This window comes from Lactuca virosa, chromosome 3 (genome assembly GCF_052849685.1).
Source record: "Lactuca virosa cultivar CGN04683 chromosome 3, Lactuca_virosa_CGN04683_v6, whole genome shotgun sequence".
NCBI lineage: Eukaryota > Viridiplantae > Streptophyta > Magnoliopsida > Asterales > Asteraceae > Lactuca > Lactuca virosa.
In genome coordinates this window covers 344,495,983-344,502,389 of record NC_136428.1, presented here as the reverse complement: position 1 = coordinate 344,502,389, position 6,407 = coordinate 344,495,983, and the positions used below count along the sequence as shown (strand labels likewise).

Below are 6,407 nucleotides of genomic sequence, written 5' to 3'. Positions count from 1 at the left end.
AAATCCCACACAAGCAGTGGAAATTCTTACGAAACAAGGCGATGAAGAAGAGAACGGCGAGCAGGAAGAAGATGGTGAGGGCCATGGAAAAATCGAACGGAGAGTCGGCCGTGAAGGATGGTTTCGGCGATCCATCAATCACTATCTGGACCCACCAGGCCACCATACCAACTCGGACCTCATCGACCCCATGAGCTGCTGAGCAGTGAGGTCTGAATGTTCTTTGATTTTCCTTTTGATAAATTAGTTATAATTCGCAATGTTTTGTTAACTATTTTTCAAACTACAGCCTTGCAACTTTTGGGGCCACAAAATTGTGGTGTGCATTGATTTTATCCGAATCTATGCCCTCATCCATAATTAAAACCTTTCTCAGTGTGCATTCACATCTCTACTATAAACAATAATTGAAATCATTCTCTCCGCATATCCATTTCTTCCCCATTTCCACTAATATTCTCTGCTCTTATCATAAACAATGGCTGAAATTGTTGTTTCGGCCTTCTTCTCTGTGTTCTTTGAAAAGCTGGCCTCTGAAGCCTTCAAGAAGATTGCTCGCGCTAAGGGAATTGATTCCCAGCTCAGCAAACTGAAGAGGTCATTAATCCAGATTAAAGCTCTGCTTAATGATGCTTCTCAGAAGGAAATAAGTGATGAAGCTGTTAAAGAGTGGTTGAATGGTCTCCAACATCTGGCTTACGACATAGACGACCTACTTGATGACTTGGCAACAGAAGGTATGCATCGTGAGTTGACCGAGGAACCTGGAGCCACCACCAGCATGGTAAGAAAGTTAATCCCAACCTGTTGCACAAATTTCTCACTGAGTAGTAGGATGGGTAGCAAGTTAGATGCTATTACCACCAAGTTACAAGAACTGGTAGAGGAAAAAGAAAATCTTGGTTTAAGTGTGAAAGATGAAAGCCCAAAACATATGAATAGAAGATTAGAGACCTCTTTGGTAGATGCATCTAGGATTATTGGACGCGAAGGTGAAAAGGATGTGTTGCTCCACAAGTTACTGGGGGATGAAGCATGTGATAAAAACTTTAGCATCGTGCCCATAGTTGGTATGGGTGGGGTGGGTAAGACCACTCTAGCCAGACTTCTATATGATGAAATGCAAGGGAAGGCTCACTTCGAACTCAAGGCATGGGTTTGTGTTTCTGATGAATTTGATATCTTCAATATCAGCAAAGTTATCTTTCAATCGATAGGCGGGGGAAACAAAGAATTTAAGGACTTAAATCTTCTTCAAGTAGCTTTAAAAGAGAAGATCTCAAAGAAAAGATTTCTTCTAGTTCTTGATGATGTGTGGAGTGAAAGCTATACCGATTGGGAACTTTTAGAACGCCCATTTCTTGCAGGGGCACCAGGAAGTAAGATTATCATGACCACCCGGAAGCTGTCGTTGCTAACCCAACTAGGTTACAATCAACCTTACAGTCTCTCTGTTTTGTCACATGAGAATGCTGTATCTTTATTCTGTCAACATGCATTTGGTGAAAATAACTTCGATTCACATCCAACACTTAAACCACATGGTGAAGGTATTGTCAAAAAATGTGATGGCTTGCCATTGGCTTTGATAGCGCTTGGGAGGTTATTGAGGACAAAAACCGACGAGGAAGAATGGAAGGAGCTGCTTAATAGTGAGATATGGAGCTTAGGGAAGAGAGATGAGATTACTCCAGCTCTTAGGCTAAGCTACCATGATCTTTCTGCCAATTTGAAGCTGTTGTTTGCATACTGCTCCTTGTTCCCTAAGGACTACATGTTTGACATGGAGGAGTTGATTCTATTATGGATGGCGGAAGGGTTTTTGCATCAATCAAGTACTACAGGGAAATCAATGGAACGTATGGGTGTTGAATGTTTTGAAGACTTGTTGTCAAGGTCATTTTTCCAAGAGGCACCTAATGATAAATCGTTATTTGTTATGCATGACCTGATGAATGACTTAGCCATGTCTGTTGCTGGAGAATTTTTTTCAAGGTTAGACATTGAAATGAAGAAAGAAATTGGGAAGGCAGATTCGGGTAAGTACCGCCATATGTCATTTGTTTGTGAGGAGTATATGATTTACACAAAGTTCGAGGCATTGAAAGGAGCTAATAGTTTGAGAACATTCTTAGCATTGTCTTCTGAGCAAAAATGGTGGCAAGAATTCCACTTATCGAATAAAATTCTGACAGACTTAGTTCGTGAGTTACCATTATTAAGAGTCTTAAGTTTTAGTCGACTTAGCATAAATGAGGTACCAGAATTCATTGGCGGTCTGAAGCACTTGCGGTATCTTAATTTTTCTAGAACTAAAATCACACATTTGCCTGATAATGTCTGTGACCTTTATAATTTACAGACGTTGATAATTTTTGGCTGTCATAGACTAGAAAAGTTGCCCAACAGCTTCAAAAAGCTTAAAAATTTGCGGCATTTTGACATGAGGGGCACTCCACTTTTGAAGAAGATGCCATTAGGAATTGGTGAGTTGAAAAGCCTACGAACTCTCTCTAAGATCATTATTGAAGGAGAAAACGGCTTTTCAATAACCGAGCTTAAAGATCTAAAGGATCTCCAAGGTAAAATTTCCTTTAAGGGGCTTGACAAAGTGCAAAATGCAATGCATGCACAGGAAGTGAACTTATCCCACAGGAGGCTAAGTGAGTTAGTGGTGGAATGGAGTGGTGTATTTGATAATTCTCGAAAGGAAACAGTTGAACTGGAGGTCCTGAATGTGATGAAGCCTCATAATGATAATCTAAAACGTCTCAAGATTGTGTCATATGGAGGTACAGAGTTTCCGAGCTGGGTTGGGGATCCCTCCTTTCATCGGTTGGCTAAAGTGACATTAAATGGTTGTAAAAGGTGTACGTCTCTACCGCTACTTGGGCAGCTACCATCACTTAAGCAGTTGGTTATTGAAGGCATGGATGAGGTGAAAGTTGTTGCTTTGGAGTTTCTTGGGACTAATGGTCTTCCATTCCCTTCACTTGAAAATTATGAAAGGGTGGGAGGCATGGTCAACCAATAATAATGGGGTACTTGTCGATACAACATTTCCATGCCTTCAAGAGCTTCGTATTGAAAGTTGTCCTAATTTGGTTAGAGTCTCAGTTGAAGCATTACCTTCACTGAGGGTTCTAAGGATAAGTGGGTGCGGTCATGAAGTGGTAGGAAGTCTGGTTCATGTAGCTTCATCGATCACTAACTTGGATATAAGTTATATTTCAGGACTTAATGATCAGGTGTGGAGAGGTGTGATAGAGTATCTTGGGGCAGTTGAAGAAGTAAGGATCACAGGGTGTAATGAAATAAGATACTTGTGGGAATCAGAAGCAGAGGCAAGTAAGGTTCTTGTGAATTTAAGGACGTTGCATGTATGGGATTGTTCAAATTTGGTGAGATTAGGAGAGAAAGAGGAGGATAATTGCGGGAGCTACCTAACATCTCTTACGAGCTTGGAGGTATGGCATTCTAATAGCCTGGAGCATTTCAGATGTCCAAATAGCCTTAAGTCACTTACCATCGCGCATTGTAATATATTATTGGAAAAGGAGTTGATAGGAGGACGAGAGAAGCCTCTGATCAACTCAAACATACCAAAGCTTGAATCTCTACGTATAAGTGATTGGCCAAATCTGAAATCAATCACTGAATTGAGTTCCTTCAATCACCTTTTGAAACTCGAAATAAGCGATTGTCCAAATATGGAGTCATTTCCTGACCATGAGTTGCCGAAACTCAATGTGTTAACACATCTGGCAATAGTAAGATGTCTGAGCATGGATGCTTCCTTTTCTCGTGGGCTTTGGCCTCCAAAATTGTGTTTCCTTTTAATAGGAGGGTTGAAGAAGCCCATTTCAATGTGGGGCCCACAGACTTTTCCAACCTCGCTTGTGGAGCTAGGGTTAACAGGTGGACAGTCGGAAGATGTGAGTAATTTCAGTCAGCTGTCCCATCTTCTTCCTTCATCTCTTACTTCTTTTGGCATAATCGAATTTGAGAAACTGGAATCAGTTTCAAAGGGACTCCAACACCTGACGTCTCTCCAGCATCTCTCCATTATCGACTGCCCAAAGGCGATGGATCTACCAGAAATGTTGCTGCCTTCACTCTTGAGTTTGGGAATTGAAGGATGCCCAAATCTGAAAGAAAGGATTAGTAAAAGAGGCTCTTACTGGCCCCTCGTCTCACGTATCCCCTGCATTGACATATCCTGAGCAGTTACAAACTTAATCAGAAGGTATGCTCCTCCCTCTGCTGATGATAAATTATAAATATAATATTTAATTTTGCTTACTTTCAACCAACAAATGCCAATATTATATCCAACATAAGCATGTATATGATAAAAGAAATTGTTTGCATGTCAATATATGGTTGTAAACATGGACAAGCAGTTTTATAACTTTATTAACTCATCCTGCTTTCTGAAATTTGGCAGGCCACTTAATTGAGAACTTGGATTCACTTCCCAAACATGATGATACAAAAAAAAAAAAAGGTAGCCCCTCCCTCTGCCTTTGACTTCTTTTAGTTTATATACACATAAATTTAATAATACATTTTGCTTGCACTATAAAAGCATCCCCTAGAGCTTGTTTTAGCATAAAAAATAAATTTATGTCACAATATCAGGAAGTTCTTTTGTTAAAAAAATATCATTTAGTTGTGAACATGGAAGGGATATGATGGATTGCAAAATATTAGAACTAACTGGTTAAAAAGTTTAAGTACTTTAAAAGAAAAATAGTAGGTTTGAAATTTCATTTGTGAAATAGGAATGATTTGGAATTGCTCTCTGAGGCAGATCTGTCGATTGCAGACAAGTGTGAGCATAAAAGACGTATTCCTGATTTCTGCATATCTTCTCCACAAGCAGACCAATCAACTTAATTTCAAGGGGTGATCCAGATGTTTTGGGCGAGTTGTATATGAAATATTAGAAGCTCATGTGTGTGTGTGTGTGTGTGTGTGTGTGTGTGTGTGTGTGTATATATATATATATATATATATATATATATATATATATATATATATATATATATATATATATATATATATGTTTAATTAAAGGGAAAATAGTTAACAAATAAAAGGGGATTTATTAGTTGTATTGTATTTAACAAGATAGGAAGGAGAACTCATTTTTATTACCATTTATTTGCAAGAGTTTTTGGAATAAATTTTTCACTACCTTTTTCTTGCAATGATTTTGTGCCTACGCATGAAAATGTAACTTTTTAAGGACCTCAGTCTATAAATGATTTGTTAAATCCTCTGCTTCACAAGTTTAGGCCATCACTAGAGTCCTCTAGACCTCTAAAATATTATGCTTATAAGAATTGCGCTTATACGAATAAGGGAATATTATTTGACTTATATATAGGGGTAATTAAAAACTATATAAGAAAAATGAGACGAAGAAAGAGAACTAACTTGGAATAATTGAGAAAACTTCATCCATCTGAAGTCAATGTGAACACCAAATCAATCATTGTTTAACAATCATGATGGAATATAACTTGTAGAATAGATTAGAGACAATGAAAGAGATAGTATCATACAAAGAATAGTGGTTCGATGGTGATCATGGCCACTAGAGAGTAACGGAGTTTGTGAACTATTATTCAGATGTTGAGATAAACACAAGTAGATTCAATGCTATTATAGATATAGTTTGTGAACCATTATTCAGATCCACATTCCAAATTTTCAGAATTGATTTGGTCAATTCGATATGAGAGAAATAGTATTTGCTTCACATTATGTTGAACAAAAAAACTCCTTGAATGCTTAGAAACAAAATAAGGTATGAAAGTTATCAATATATGATTAATAATGAAACAAATAATATGCTACAGATTTAGAGAATCCATCTCAAATCATTTCTACCATCCATTTCAAACAATAACTTTCATCAAGTAGAAAGTTATGACTTTTGAAGATCATTAGTCATTGTTGCAGATTGATCAGCATGACTAATGTTATCACCCAAAGTGATTCTTTACACGAAAAAAATTAATGACTAGGTTAATATTTCAGAAATTGCTTAGATGTGGCAAATAAGGACACATACTCGGTCAGAAAAATACACATTAATTGCTTGTGAAAAGACTATCTATTAACCAAATATTGCATTTGCATGTTATTCTTGTTTCAGTTCATAACTTTGGTCAAGAATTTTATCATGCACGTTAAATATTTTATCAAACACATAACGTGCATGTAAAACTATCAAATAGAGTCTTGTTCAAGTCGAATTATAAACAATAAATTAAAGTTGATTGTTGAAACTTGGAAGGTAATATCGAAAAAGGTTTTCGTGATATAAAAAAGAAAACCTTAGTTGCCATGATGTACATGAGGACAAAACTGGAATGAAACCAACCATATACATCAAA

The 6,407-nt window shown here is 37.4% G+C and overlaps 1 pseudogene across 1 annotated transcript; it reads left to right on the top strand.

The window, feature by feature from the left end:
• LOC145167517 (putative disease resistance RPP13-like protein 1) lies at nucleotides 1-5,082 on the top strand (annotated as a pseudogene). The gene is made up of 3 exons (XR_013741207.1): nucleotides 1-4,246; nucleotides 4,448-4,507; nucleotides 4,785-5,082. The product of XR_013741207.1 is annotated as a putative disease resistance RPP13-like protein 1 (transcript).
• The last annotated feature ends 1,325 nt before the right edge of the window (nucleotides 5,083-6,407 follow it).